The following is a 15,464-nucleotide window of genomic DNA, read 5'->3' as shown; positions in this document are numbered from 1 at the left end:
GGGCAGATTTAAACCTTCAACCTTTTAGTTCACAGCCAAGTGTATTTACTATTTGTACCACTCAGAGAATTCCACCAATACCACAAAAAACAAAAACAAACCTCAAAGATTTTGAGAATGAGGGCAACGAATGTACAAATGTGGTTGACACAATTGATGGATGTATGGATTGTGATAAGAGTTGTATGAGCCCCCAATAAAATGATTTAAAAAACACACACCTAATTGCCATGAAGTCAATTCAGACTAACAGCAACCCTCCAGGACTGGGTGGGACTGTGCATTTCCGAGCTTGTGAACTACTAACGGGAGTAGGACGCATTTTCTAACTGCCAACACCTTGAGTTTAGGAGCTCAATGTGGTTGGGCTCCTAGTGCCCCTGGGCATTGAAGAAGAAGAAAACATCTCCAAGTTCCCATGTCCCTCTTTTTCAGTAAAGCTCCTCCGGACAGCCAGTGGCATCCTTTTCAACCCTACAGACTAGGCTTTCTCATCCATCAGTAAAAGACCAAGCTAAAAGAGCTGACAAACAATGAATTAAAACATAGCCTGCACTAAAGGGAGAATACACTGCCTGTGAAGAGGCTATTTTTCTTTAAAAATAGAACTCTTCACCTCCTTTGAGAGTACTTGACAAAAAGGCTTTGACACATCTGAAACCCTAAAATTGGTAGTATACATGTACTACTTAATGACACAGAGCACAACCGCTTATTAAAACCAATACTAGGGTTGGGGAGGGTGGGGGGAAAAGAGGAGCTGACACCAAAGGTTCAAGTAGAAAGAAAATGTTTTGGAAATGTTGATGGCAACATATGTAAAGTGTGCTTAATACAACTGAATGATGGATTGTTATAAGAGCCCCTCAATAAAATGATTAATTTTAAAGAGAGAGAGATCGATAGGGTCCTAAGCACCTTAAACTTAAACAAAAACAGGAATCTTTGCTGGGAATCTAAACAAAAATACAATCATTTGATTCTATCTTAGGACCAGCTCCCGAGGACAGGAATTTAATAAGCAATGCTTGTTTCAATGTAATTGTTTCTAATAAAGATGGTCTCCAATTAAAAAAAAACAACTAATAAAGTCTATATGTATATAAAAGGTACTGTTAAGATAACTTTACTAACCCTTCAAATAATTTTAAATATATTCTTAGAGAGTGAGCTTCAGAAAAATCTTTTCAGAAGTTTACTAAAGGCCTGGATAGAGTGTCATTAATTCCTAGCTAGCCCATAGTAGTGCTCATAAGCTGACATAAGCCCTCACATCCTTAAAGCAGAGAATTCTTAACTTTGGGTGTGGTGGTGAACAAGGAATTTTTACCATACTTGAAAATGAATGTCCATTCTAAAATGGACCCCCATAACCCTGAAAGACAAGTGGCTCACATGCAAATACAAGTGTTCAACTATCAGTTACTGTTAAAAGCAAACACCATGCCCAGAAACACTGTAAACCCTAAGAAGAAACTAGAAAACACACATCCCTCTAGGAGACAAGCTTTCAGATCCATGTTAAAACCAAGAAATCCTTGAAATGAATTATCACTTGGAAGTCTTATTTCCAGCAAGTAAGAGACAGCAATCTGGTGAATGAAAGTAAGCTGTTGAGTCTGTCCTCCTTCCAATACTGTACCCCAATTTCACTGAAGGAGCCCTAAAAAGCAGTTGAAAATGACGTCCCAAGGAATCTTTCATTTTAAAAGATCTGCTGTACTTAAACCGTAAATTACTTACTAATTAACAAAGAAATCGGGAGCTTGGGTAGCAGAGTGAATTACATGTTCTGCTGCTAACCCCACAGCCAGCAGTTTGAATCCACTAACCCTACCCTCGGGAGAAAGAGGTGGCTTTCTGCTCCTGTTAAAATGTACTGCCTTGGAAACCCACGGGGGCAGTTCTACCCTGTCCTGTAGGGTTGCTGTGAGTCAGAATAGACTCATTTAAAGGGAGTTAGTGGGTGGCCTCAGAAATACTTTGTGAAAATGTTTTTAAGAGGCATTAAAGTTACAGAGTGAAGTTAATGTTAAACCAAAGATCAAAGACCCGTGGACCCGTAGCCCATTCTAGGCAGACAGATGAAGTACAGGTGTGGGGTGTTGTGTACAGAGTGGACCATTTGAATGTTACACTATACGCCACACTGAGCACATGCACCCTTGTACCCACCTGCATTTTAAACACCATGAGTAACCTTTTCAGAACCTCTCCTGGGTAGCAATAAATACAGCCCAGACACAACATCATGTTATGCTTTATAATCAGAAATGGGGCTGATTTTACTGGTTCCAATACATATGGCCTACTACACTGTGCTGCTGTATGTTGAACTGTTTATATTATTAGCTTAAGACATGTTGTTGGTATTAGTCGCTGTCATTAGTTAGGGAGGGCTTCACACTGGTCCGGCCACAGCAGGTGTGATGAGTGAAAGCAAAACAAGCCCATATTTTCTAATTGTGAACCAACTGTACACCTAACTGGAACAGGGGAAAAAATTCAGGTGGAAATCTTGTTCGAAACTCCTCTTCTCTAAGCAAACAAAGGTAGCGCACATGTTGCAGGGCAACTGCCTCTCTAGGCTGGCTGAGTACAAAGCCAGGGTACCTGGCTCAAACGTGGCTGCTCAGAATGCATCATTCTCTCCAACTGTAGTAAAAATCCAATGTTATGCCAGCAGGCTCCCGAAAGGGCTCAGTAGGCCTCATCTGAGTCTCCCAGAGATGTGGCCTGTAATTATGCCTCTCCCCAAACCTTGCAGTTGACAGTGAAGTGCTTCCCAAACAGTGCTAGAGTACATTTTACCATCCCCCAAGCACCCAAATGGTAAAAATCCCAGTCTGTTCCAGTTTTACTTTATTGGCCATACTGAACCAAGAGCTGGTCATTCCAACCCTTTGCAGGCAGGGTACAGTTGCACCCCTCCCCCTTCCTGGTTTCCAAGGCTGTAATCTTTAGGCAAGTGGATCATCAAGTCTTAACTTCTGCGGGCCTCTGGGGTGGGTTGAACTACCACCCTCTATTAAGCAAGCCCCAAATTAACCATTTGTATCACCTTCTGTAAAATTTCAATTCTTTTCATCAAAATGCTTTAGAATCAAATCTGCTTTAAGTAAAAAGCTATTCTTTTTAATCAATGCACACTACAAAATTATCTACTCGTGTCTTTTTGCTATTTTCCTATAGAACAATACATGGCTAAGAAGGAAAGTTCAGCATATTTCACAATACAAACAAATGTTGTAATAACAATCATTTCAAAGGTTTCTCTTGGATTTGCAGCTAGGTAAAAAGGATAACATCCCTTTTTGCAGCACCTTCACACTGGTGTTTTTTAATAAAATGTTTCTCAGGAGGAGCCGACAAACAAGACTCCAAAGAAGTGAGCCCTGCTCCCTGGCGCTTCTCCCAAGGCCGAGGAGCCCTCATGTAGGGAGGGGGCCACTCCCAGAATCGTGGCTGCAGCAGCTGAGAACTTGCCTTGTTACACACCTGCTACAAAGGCTTCTACAGTTGATTGTACTTCAGAGGAAACTGATACATCTCTCAAATAATCACAAGATAATTCTGGCAGCAACAGCCCACTTGAGACACCAAGCTGGATGAATGTGGGTCTTGGGTTTCTGAAGTGCAGACCTCCCTGGAAGTAGAACAGGGAGAGCTGAAAGGTTGAGAGTACGGTTTCAGAAACACCTAAGCAGGAAACCCAACCGTAACACATTAAACCACTTCCTAAAAGGACTCTTATTCATCAGAAATGAGCTTAAGGGAAACTTACACTATTAGTTACTCTAACCATGATCTTAAGTCACCTCTACCTTGATCACAGGGCTAGTTTTATTTTCACATAGGCATTTCATGACTTAGCAAAGAGCTCACAACTTTTAAAATTACACCCAGTGCCAGGGGAAGTCACTTCTGCATCCTACTTCCAACAACAAAAAAAAGGTTACTTACCACACAGAAAGCCTTTAGAACTAATGGGCCAGAAGAACCCTAGGAAAAGGCTTCCTTCTGATGGATGGTTTCGGCACTGAGGCTTGGCAAAGGCTTACGCCACTAAAAAAAGTATAAAGTACTTCCTAGAAGCTACCTACACACCAGAACTGGAGGCTTGGCAATACCAATCAATAAGCCCTACCAGACATACCCTACACTAATTGAGGAACCGTAGTCTGAAAGCAAGAGGACAGTAATAGTCACAACCCTGTAAATACTCATTTCTCAGGTGATGAGGTTAAACAAACCCTAAGTAACTACTCGAGTTGAAAGTCTTAGAGAAAGAACATGGCAATGAGTGCTGAAGAATCACTTCAAAAGAACAAGACATTTAAGTTGGAAAAAATGGTAAAACAATCATGGAAAAAAGGTTGGCAACTAATGCCTCACTGTAAAACTAAATGAAAAGTAGACACGTACAACAAAATGCTTTTCATGTGGAAATGAACAATTAGGCTCCCTTATAAAAAATGCTTTGACTATTAAGTCTGAAGATTGTATTAGCTAACTTTCCTGGTTTCAATACAGCAAAGGTAACGTTACCCTTTAAACCATTGGTTCTCAACCTTCCTAATGCTGCAACCCTTTAAAACAATTCCTCATGTTGTGATGAGGCCCCCAACAATAAAGTTACTTTCATTGCTACTACATAACTGTAATTTTGCTACTGTTATGAATCGGGCAACCCCTGTGAAAAGGGTTGCAACCCACGGGGTGGGAATCGCTGCTTTAAACAAATGCATCTAATTACTATTCTGTTTGGATTCTCCCCTTCTCCTTTAGTTTGTTGTCGCTAGGTGTTGCTGACTTGGTTCCAAGTAGAAATCGATAGGTTCAGTGCCTTACAAGCTCTGAACATGGCTCCCAGGTGCTGGCGGGCGCGTGCATTGAAAAGATGTTTCATTTGTTAAAATCATCATTCCTTTATTACCTAGTAATTATATATATTTTTTGGTGACTTACTTCTTTTGCTCAACTTTAGTTTCAGTTCATCCATGTAGACAGATGTAGCTGGAGTCTACTACTATGTATTTTTTCCTCCTTAGATTTTCCTAATAAAAGGCTGTGCTTTATTGTCAGGACTTGAGATAATTAGTTGAATTCCTTAGTTCAGCATATACCTTTTTACTATTCATGTGTTCATCCATACTGAAATACTGGCTTTTTGAGTAAGTGATTTTAGAACCATGGTCCGTCCTTTTAGCTCAGTCGTTCTCAACCTTCCTAATGCTGCAACCCTTTAAAGCAGTTCCTCATGGTGTGGTGACCCGGTATGTGGGTGTATCTGCATGTGGGCAGACCCGCCTGGAGACAGAGAGAAGAGTGGTGTCTCCATTCCTAAGACCATCAGAAATATGGTCTTAGGTGACCCCTTGTGAAAGAGTTGTTCAACCCCCAAAGGGGTTGCAACCCACAGGTTGAGAACTGTTGTTCTAGATTATTAACTGATTTTCTTGCTCTTGAAGGATCTTCTGTGGTGCCCGGATTACAAACAGCTCTAAATAAGTAGTATAGTATCAACCTATCATTTAGGTTCACAGTGATTATCAGCCTGTTGGGTCTGGCTCTAAGCCATTACCAAAAATAGGGTTGGGTATCCTACCGTTTCCCCAAAAGTAAGACCTTACAGTTTTGTCTCTTGCTTAAATATAAGCCCCCCCCCAAAAAAACAAGGCCCCCCCTTTAAAGCTACCGTAACTCTGGACCATAGTGGCTGCGCAGCTCACTTTTGGCTGCAGCGCAGCCGGAGCAGACAGGAAGTGCGAAGTCTCTTTTAATAAAACAATAAACAACAAATGTGTACCGTATTCTTCTTCATGGAAAATTAGACATTCCCTGAAAATAAGACCTAGCGCATCTTTGGGAGCCAAAATCAATATGACACTGTCTTATTTGAGGGGAAACAGTAGTATGGTCCACACAGATACCACAACAACAGATTCCAGATAAATAATCCATACAATGAGAGTGTGTGCTATCCAAATCCTGCAGGTCAATAAGGCCAAAAAAAAAGAAAAATGAGCAAATTGCTTGAAAAATCTTTGACATCAATGCCCTAACAGACTCAAGTACTACACACAGGAGGGCTCACTCCTCAAGCTGCCACTCAGCAAGAGCTGCCAGAATGTGGAGCAGCACACTGCCTAATGGTGGCGCCTCAGAAGACCTTCTACTGAAAGATGTCAGCTGGCTAACCCCCATGCTGGCACACAAGCTTCTTACCTTGAGGACCAGCCAGTTAGCAGACCTCTGAGTAGCACTGCCCTTGAGTATATAAAAAATAGTAGCAGAATTGTGCCATGAACGGTAAATGTTTATGAATGCAAAAACAGGAATTTCCCATAGCATTACAGTAGAATAGGACACAATAATGGGAATTACCGTATACACTCATGTGTCAGCCGAGTTTTTCAGCACATTTTAAATGCCATTTATGTGGTAAACTCAGGTGCTTTGGCTGATATTCGGGTCAGCTTATACTCGAGTATATACAGTAACTGAATGACATTGAGTTCAAACCCACCCAAGGCTCTGTAGGAAAAAGGCCTAGCTCCTGTAAAGATCACCACCTAGGAAATCCTACAATACTCTGCTTTGTCCCATAGGGTCACTATAGCGCATAACAACTGAACCTTAGCAGCATGTGAGAACTTATCAATAAGCCTCCCACTTACATAGGTTTTAGTTTAAATGCTTTTTTCTTAGATGCCAAATGACAAATATTCAGTTGCATTACAGTGCTTTTAAGGTGGAGAGAAAAAAACAACCCTGAAACAAATAGCCATGGCCAACTCAGTAACAGCGGCGAAATGCTCACTAAAAACCTTTAAGTCTTTACGGAAGCAGATTCCTTATCTTTTTGAACTGTCAACCGTGTGATTCACAATTCAGTGGGCCTAGGTCCTAGTGGGCATGACTAAGAATATACAGCAGATCGCGTATTTTAAACACTGACATTCTTATGAAGTTAAATACAAAATATTCATAACTCTACTAATGATAACCACATTAAGTCTTTTTCAATTAAAGAATTCATTTAAATGGCTCAGTTAAATGAATCTTTTCCATACCACATATGATGCAACATTAAAAGGTGTATGCTAAATTAATTCAATATGACTTTTCCAGAACATCTACTAATGGAAGTAATGGTTGGAAGAGAACTGTTTCCTGGATTGGTGTCTTAGAGAACGAGCAGTCTGTGTTGGAAGGAGAAGGCTTCGAAATGAGGACGGTGATACATACTTCCATCGTATGTACTTTGAACGTGTTATCAGGAAATGTATCTGGAAAAGGACATGGTGTTTCGTAGTCAATGAAAAAGAGGCTATGCACTGACAGTGAATGCAACAATGGGCTCAAACCTAACAACTGTGAGGATGGCACAGAATGGGCATGTTTCGTTCTGTTGTATGAACAGATGGCAGCTAACAACATTCATATGGTTATTTTATTTAAAAAGCCTAATCACCTGTACAGAAGCTATGGGCCCGGGAGGACAGAATGAAATTGCACCATAGGGTTTCCAAGGCTGTAAATCTTTTAAGGAGATGGCCACATCTTCCAACCACAGACCTGTCAGTTTGTAGCCAAACATGTATAAACCACTGTGCCAATAGGCATAATTCTAATAGTTTTATAATAGATTCCGCTTTTGGTGCGCCATTAAGTCAATTTCAACTCACAGGAACCCTACATGACAAGAGGAGAGCTGACCTATAGGGTTCTCTCTCTTGTTTATAACCTTCATAGAAGATTACCAGGTATTTTTCTTTTACAAAACCACTGGTGTCTACCTTTAGTTACCAAACACTTGTAACTATGGCACCACAATTCAGAGTTCCCATAGTTACATGCTCATTACATGATGTTCTGTCCCAAGTCATTTTCATTGAGTCCAATGTTTAATCCTTAAAAAACAAACAAAAACAGCAAGCTCACTGCCATCCCTTACCAAAAAAAGCCAAAAAAGAAACAAACAAATAACTTTCACTGTCATCAAGTCGATTCCAACTCATAGCAACCCTAAAAGACCAGGTAGAACAGCTTTAGTGGGTTTCCTCGACTGCAACTCTTTACGGGAGTAGAAAAGAAAGCCTGGTCTTTCTCCTGCAGAGCAGGCTGTTTGTTTTAAGCAGCTGACCTGTGGCTAAGCCGCCCAACACATAACCACCAAGCTACCAGGACTACTTTAGTGGCTTACAGTTAAGTAAATAATCTTGCTCCATAGAATATTAATCTCAGTATTTGGATGTTCAGTAGAGCAAACTGGTTTGCTATCTTCTGGGATTTGAAAATCTCATGCCACTTTTTACTAATCTTTGAGACCAGGTAGTCTGAAATCAGATTTTCTCGGGTATTAGAATGGTAATAGAAAACATGACACTCTCCAAGAGGAAATGAGCCAGCAATTTGTAATCAAAGTAATCCACCAAAATTTAAGAATATTATCACTAAACAGGATAAGGTACAGAGTTTTAAATCGACCTAGATTCAAATCATGTTTTTGTTCCCAAATGAGTTTGAGTCACATCAGTCATTGTAACCAAGGAAGCTATGAAGACATTTTTTACAAGTATTGTTTATTTGGGATTATGTGGATAAAGGACGTGGACCTATGTTGTCTGCCATCTAGTCCATTCCAGCCCACAGTAAGCCTATAGGGCAGGACTGCCTCAGTTAATGGCTGGTCTGAACCACCACGCTTCCAGGCCAGCACTTAACCACTGCACCCCCAGTGCTGGAGGGTTCGTAAAAGCTAAGGTATCAAGTACCACTTTCATTCAACTTAAAATGCATCAGGCATAATGAAAATTCACTCTGGGTGCCAGAGCCTCAAAAATTAATCATTATCCTTAAGTGTATTTTATGGGCTCCCATCCCCACCTCCTCTTAGAAAAAGCTCTAGGCGTTCTGAGTTTCAAAATATTACTATTTAAAAATAGTGTTAAAATGATAAAAATTATTTTTCATACTCCTTGATTTGGCAGAATGATTATGTCCACTTATGTCAGTTTCTCAAATCTCCTAGAGAAAACACTATTAGAAATATCACTTCTATATAGCACAAAGTTAAAATGCTACTTGAAGCAATAAGTTAGAAAAGAACATTTATCTTTTAACCCAATCTTAAAAATATGAAACATGTTCTGAAATGTCCATCTTAGAATCCACTCCTGACTATAACAGCAACTAAGTGCTTCAGTCCTTCAAAGTTTCAATCTCTAAGCTGACTTGCTACAACAGATGCACTGATCAACTGTCTACAAAAATTAAGAGAACTGACTCAGTGGTGACCTGGTGGCACCAGTGTTGTTCTATAATATGCGTAATATAAGGCATCTGAGTCCTGTTTAAGAGGGCCGGATGCTCTATTTCTGTCCCATGTGATGCAAATGCTGGTGACCCAAAGACCTAGCTGCATAAAATTACTATCCATTCAAAGAATCAGAGAAATCATTGTAGCAGTTTAGGGCTAAAGAAATTGTGATCACAATTCTAGACAGTAACTAGAGCCGTAAAAGTTATGACAGGAGAAAGCTGGGGGCCAATGGGGAGCTAATAATAAGGGACACACGAACGAAAAATGATCAATAACAGATTGTGATGACAACGGCAACTCTTTAATGTACAGTAATGCAACATTCATGAAGTATATAAAGATGCTTGGTCTTCCCCGTCCTTATAGGTCACTCTGAGTCAGAATCAAAAACAAATCAAGTCATCACCTGGTCATACAGACTCCACTTAATCCCACAAATCCTACAGAGTTCAACCATTGAATTAGGTAGAGCCAACAGTTTTAAATGATAGCGCCCAATGAACAAGGTTAGACCAAAGAAACATTGACTGGACAGTGTTATCTCATGAAATTTCTAATGTATTCCTTCCCAAGTCTCTGGTCAACTTAAAAGCACCTCAACTTGAACACCAAAAACAAAAACAAAAACCCCCCACCAAGTTTCAGTATCAATGTCTATAAATAGTAACTCAATTTTTAAAACAAAACACATAAATATAGCCACTCAAATTCAAAGTTAACTGTGGCATTACATTTTGCACATAAGTTTATTTCTAAATTCAAATCCACGAGGGGGAAAAGTATAATCAAAAACTACTCTTGAAAATCCATTAGGAAGGTAACATGTTGGGAGATATCATCTCAGTAAATTCTCTGACAACCAGTTCTCCCACTCGTTGAAAAAGTGACTTTATGAGGAAGGAATATTAGACAAAAATGGCAAGGTGTTCATTAACTAGAAAATAAAAAACTAAAATTATGGATAGGAAATGTTTTGAGAATGATGAGGGCAATGAATGTACAAATGCGCTTTACACAATTGATGTATGTATGGATTGTGATAAGAGTTGTATGAGCCCCTAATAAAATGATTTAAAAAAAGAAAAACCAAACAAACAAAAAACTAAGATTAACTTCTCAATATCCATACTCATTTTAGATTTTAAGTTTACTGAGTAAAGTGGACCAGAAACTTCATTTGCTCTATTTAAGAATGTTTTTCTACTCAGTCAGTGAAGAAAAGAAGTTTTAATACATGTTGCAGTATGAAAAGAAATTAAGGATATTATAGTCAGTGAAATTAGTCAATCACCAAAGGACATATATTGTTACCTCACTTAAATTTTTTTTAAAAAGACAAGAAAAAGCAATGGTATGGTGACCAAAGCTTATTAAAGGTTGGGTTACACAGCTGATTATTATAATTGCTATCAATAAGCTGTAGACCTGCAAAAAATTTTAATTGGCAAAAGTTATATAAAAGGCATATTTGCAATTAATGACAAGACAATAAACAAAACGGGGAGCTATTATGGCTGCTGATGTACAGTCAAAAGCTTCCTGAAACTTGATTCCCTGGTTTGGAGGTTTAGGGTCATGGTTTCTCACAGGACACCCCAGTTCACTGCCTTACATGTACATGTTTTGCACACGCACTTCGATTCTACCTCTGGTCTTAACAGTTTACACGTGGCCCTCCAAGGCAGCTCCAGGAATAGCAGAAGGAACGTGTTTCCCTCCACAAACAACGCCTCCTTCGCCAGCAGACCAGAACAACTGGAAGGTGCCCAGCCACCACTACCGAACATCTTCATCAAAAGGGAAAAACTGAAGGCAGAAACTCAGGAAACTGTTGCCCTGAGAGAACCTGTAAACCTGGAATCAAAGTATCTCCTGAAGTCATCTTAAAAGTTTAGCTTAACTAATAAAAAGGTCTATCTTTAGCATTATGCTCTTTAAAGAACTATTTATAAGGGATCAAATGGACAAATCCAACAGGAAACATTACATAGAAACTTTAAGGGGAATAACTCAAGAAAAGAGGATTAGAATAGTTCTAATGTAACCCACCATCACTAAAGGGTACACGCAGAAACTGTTGAAGTGGCCTATGCTTTGCTGTGCATATTCTCAACAGCAACAAAATGAATAAAATTTAAGGGGAAAAAATTAAATTTATATACCCTCAAATAAATTATATCAAAAACATGTAATTAAACATTTTTTTCTAATCATGCTTAAATACTTCATTAAGTTAAATGGTTGACTGTGAAGAGTTATTATCCAGATCTTAAATTCAAACCACTATCACTCTGACTTATAGTAAAACTTGGACTAAAAAGATTTCCTGAAACTTATTTTTCAATATGAATTTAACTAACAATTATCATGTAATCGAAATAATATGCATTTTAAGTGAATGACCAAAATATATAAATAAAGCAGTACCCATAATGGTCAAGTCTTTAAGCTATTTTAGAACTTGTTTGAGAGCCTTAATGGATATTGGGCTATAAAGAATACATACAATTTCAAGTTCTGGAAAAGACTAACTTCATTTACAAGGACCTCCCACCCCTCACCCCTGCAGTGAAAATACTTACATGGACAAGTTAGGAGATGGAACCCCCCTATCATCAGCTAGGTTCCCAAGGTGGCTCAGCGTTGAAATCGAACGGCTCTCTATACAACACTTCTCCTAGGCCCTCTGGGTAGTTGTATACTTGGTCAGAAAGTTCGCCCTAAAGATGAAAATACAAGAATTAATGCTAAAAAAATCTACCACCGCAGTACCAAGTGCTTTTTTCACATAGCAAACATTTCCAAATGGCAACAGGACAAAATTCACAGAATGAGGCATGATAGTCCCTTTGCCAAGTTGCTTTACCTACCCTCTAATGAGTTTTCTGTCTTGATTTAACTACATTTTTTTTGTCTTTCATGGTCCCTTGGAACCTCACTTCATAATTAGCCTAATAAAAAATTGCAAAATACCTGCACCAACCTTAGTGAGCAATGACCCAACAGTGGGGAACTGCCCAGAGCTCCATTTGTCCCTTGAACGCAACATTCTTTGCGTAAGGAATCTGACCACAGTATTACCACGAAGATGGGTAAATTTTGTGGTTTTGCTAAAGCATTACATGTCTGAAATAACTTTGGAAAATGGAATTAATGTACTTGGGGATTTGTAATCTAAGGATTTTCCTCAGGCCTAACCTCCTACCCACCCCGCCAAACCCCAGTCCTAGCAACCCTGTATAAGGCATCCTGGGACAAAAGGCCTCTTCTTTCTCCTTTGGAGCACGCGGATGGGTTTGACCTGCCAGCTTTACAGTTGGCAGCCCAACATACGTCCCTGAGAGTGCCACGAGAGAGCCTTTCCTCAGACAGAACACCCACCTACCTAGAACTAGCTGCATGACTTCTTCATTACTACTAGGAATATGTGAATGTAATACTGCTTGGCTCAGCACAAAATGCTAAATGAGTTTCTAGAATTGGCTATCACCCACTGTGGACTGAATGCACCTGTATCTCTTATTTTTAATTCAATGGTTACTATTTTAAATGGAAAGAGGCTTCAAACAGTTTGTGGCCAGATTCCACTTGCCCTCTTGTATAACCTGACAGTATTTGCTAAAAAGGGAGTGAAAAGAATGCCCCCACCCCCTCAGAAATTACAAGGTCAAAAAAAAAATCACAAGGTCAAGAGTCTGAGGGATTTTGGAGCACTGTAGTCAAGTGCCTGGGAAAGCAAGGACGATAACCTTACATTTGATTCTAAATTCTTCCCAAACTCAGATAGTTTTTTAAATAAATAAGTCTACTCATGCTGGAGTAGAGTCCATTCTTAGTAATCATCCCCTGATGGGACTCCCATTTCTCTGCTATATATCCAGCTGGTTTGTGGCTTAATACAACTTAACAGCAGAGGTGGGAAATGGGAAGGACATGAAGTTTCAAATATCTAAGGATGTCCTGGTTTGAGTGAAATCTCAAAAACATTTCCTTTAGGCATAAAGATATTAATAAAGCATGAAGTCCTCCAAATTTATAATGTACATTTAAATAGAATAAAAGGGCACAGAGTAAAAAGGTCATTTATATACAGAATAGAGGGACTGAGTACTTGGGGTATTCAGATAAACCTTTAGGAGAGTAGGTCAAATGAAAAGTGTGGCAAATAAGGTAGAAGGGTCTGTGTACATCATTCTGATTATGAACTGTTGAAGACAATACTTAACCACACCAGCCCTGTGGGGGCAGACTAGCCTGAGTTAGCAGCAGGATACACACACACACACACACACACACACACCTTTCACTTTGACAAAAAGTACTCCAACACTCAGTGTCTCAAAACTAACAGTGTTTCTCTGAACAATGCACAGGGTCAGAACCTAAACTTGCACACATGATGTGATGAGGAAACTATCTCTGTGGCACCTGGAGAAAAGATCAAACCAAAATTGGGGGACACTCCTAGGCCAGTCATTGTTGGGCTGCTAACCAAGGGAGAAGGATTAAACTGTCTTATGGTCTGTCTTAAAAACTATGTAGGGGCTTTCTGAGTCAGAATTCACGTGGTGGCAGCAGGTGGCAGTGGTTCTAACAAGGTATTGATCAGTACTTCTCAAAATTGTCAAGGACTTAAATACTACTAAAAAGAAACCTGTCCCAGATGGCATGACATTTAAAGACTATGTGGTACCTGGATTGAATCCTGGGACAAAGATGCTAGATATTAACAAAAAGGTGAAATCCAAAATAAGCTTGGAGTAATTCACTGAAGTCAGTGTCATAGTTTTGACCAATGGGCCACAGAAAAACATGACCAATAGGGAATCCAAGTGAGGAGCACCTGGAATTCTGTACTGTCTGCATCTTTACATTTAAAATTATTCTGAACTATAACATGAACATTAAAAATATGCTAAGTAACAAAAAGCCTCACACAAATGCATACTCTCCTTTATATGGAAATTTTCTCACTAAAACTCACTGCCATTGAACTGATGCTGACTCATAGTGACCCTCAATGGGCAAGGTAGAATTGTCCCCAGTGAGCTTCTGTAACTCTTCAGGGAGTAGAAACCCCCATCTTTCTTCCTGGCAGCAGCTAGTGGTTCTGAATTGCTGACTGAGTTTAAGCAGCCCAACTACTAGCCCACAGGAGCTAGGCAAATGTGAACAGTAGTGGTCTTTGTGGGACTGAGAGGAGAAGGCTTACTGAAGAGGTTAAGGGTTTTTTGATGGTGATACCTTTATCTATCTTGAGAGATTTGGATTACACAATTATGTGGTTGTCAAAACTCATGTAATGCTATACTTAAGATTTAGAACACTTTCTGTCGTTAAGACTTTTGCTAAGCTCTAGTTATAAGTGCATGCTGCAGTTTGAGATGTAGAACGCTCTTGTATCTACATTTTACTTTGGAATGATCTCTGAATAAGAGAAGGATCTCTGAACAGGTAGCAGGATGGACACAAGAAGCAATCTAGCAGAATGTTAATTGTACAACCCAGGCAAGGGGAACAATCCTTTCAACCATTTTGTATGTTGAAAGCTTTAAAAAATAAAGGTTGGGAGAGAAAAGGGCACCAATTCCTTGACAGCTGCATTTATTATATATCCTGTTTGGTTGGTTAAGAGTCTACCTCTCCTACAAAATGCAAGCTCTTCCAGGATTGGCTACATGGCCAGCCTCTGCTCTCATTTTTAACAAAAATGAAACTATTAATTGGGCTTGCCAGTCACATTTCTGCCAGGCTGGTCCGCATCAATCTTTCCGGACCACACAGTAATTCTCTCTACCCGCAAAGGTCTCAGATTCCCACCCAAGCTCGGGGGCTCTGCTGGAAACACCACGGGACCCAGACATCCTTAATGTATCCAAGATGCCACCACAAAACCCAATACAGCTGCCGAAATGTCACTGTCTCCGGGTTTCTGCATCAGCCTACACATGCAGAACACACATTGTGTGCGGGTCGCCATCATTTAACCGTTGGCAGTCTGGCTATTTTTGATAAGCCACCGTGCTCCCCTTTTATGCCCAGGAATTGTGGCGCGGAGGGGGGAAAAGGGAGCCCGGGTGACTAATCCTCGGGCTCCAGGAGGGGACTGGGGAGCGAAGGCGACTCCGCCCAATCA

General features: G+C 39.9%; 1 protein-coding gene across 3 annotated transcripts in view; it reads right to left on the bottom strand.

Moving 5' to 3' along the window:
- The window catches only part of AZIN1 (antizyme inhibitor 1), a 33,490-nt gene that overhangs the window by 16,924 nt on the left and 1,102 nt on the right, over positions 1 to 15,464 (bottom strand). For 2 of the 3 annotated variants that reach the window (XM_030884545.2, NM_001301751.1), the window contains exon 2: positions 11,911 to 12,048. The gene's annotated coding sequence lies outside the window, so the exon portion shown is untranslated. Of the gene's footprint in view, positions 1 to 3,498; positions 3,647 to 11,910; positions 12,049 to 15,464 lie in introns of all 3 variants that reach the window. The other variant, NM_001291554.1, reaches the window with a different exon arrangement.

This window comes from Echinops telfairi, unplaced genomic scaffold (genome assembly GCF_000313985.2).
Source record: "Echinops telfairi isolate 266 unplaced genomic scaffold, ASM31398v2 ScPeMD7_1;HRSCAF=3_0, whole genome shotgun sequence".
Classification (NCBI taxonomy): Eukaryota; Metazoa; Chordata; class Mammalia; order Afrosoricida; family Tenrecidae; genus Echinops; species Echinops telfairi.
Note: the sequence above shows the minus strand (reverse complement) of the source record. Positions and strands in the feature narration are given on the sequence as shown.